The sequence below is a fragment of the Penaeus monodon genome, chromosome 33 (assembly GCF_015228065.2).
Source record: "Penaeus monodon isolate SGIC_2016 chromosome 33, NSTDA_Pmon_1, whole genome shotgun sequence".
Classification (NCBI taxonomy): domain Eukaryota; kingdom Metazoa; phylum Arthropoda; class Malacostraca; order Decapoda; family Penaeidae; genus Penaeus; species Penaeus monodon.
In genome coordinates, this window is record NC_051418.1 from 35,131,244 (window position 1) to 35,131,530 (window position 287).

Consider the following 287-nt stretch of genomic DNA (forward strand, 5'->3'; position numbering starts at 1 on the left):
ACAAAACCAAACCGACAGAATGATTACATGTCTGTCAGTGCGTGTCTGAGTGCGCACCCAATTTCCTCCTCAACCCAGCCTCTCCTCATCCTTCTCTCCTATCCTAGGAATCCGAACACGGTCCCTAATCAGCCCCATCCTTCAATCCTTACTCCGCGCATTGAATTCCGGTTCTTATGCACCTCCAGCAGAAGGACGATAGTTCTGTGGACGCTACTTCTCTTGCCTCAAGCGATCTCTTACGTAAACTGTGGTTGGCTTGGTCCGCTTGGCTGGGCAACTTTTTC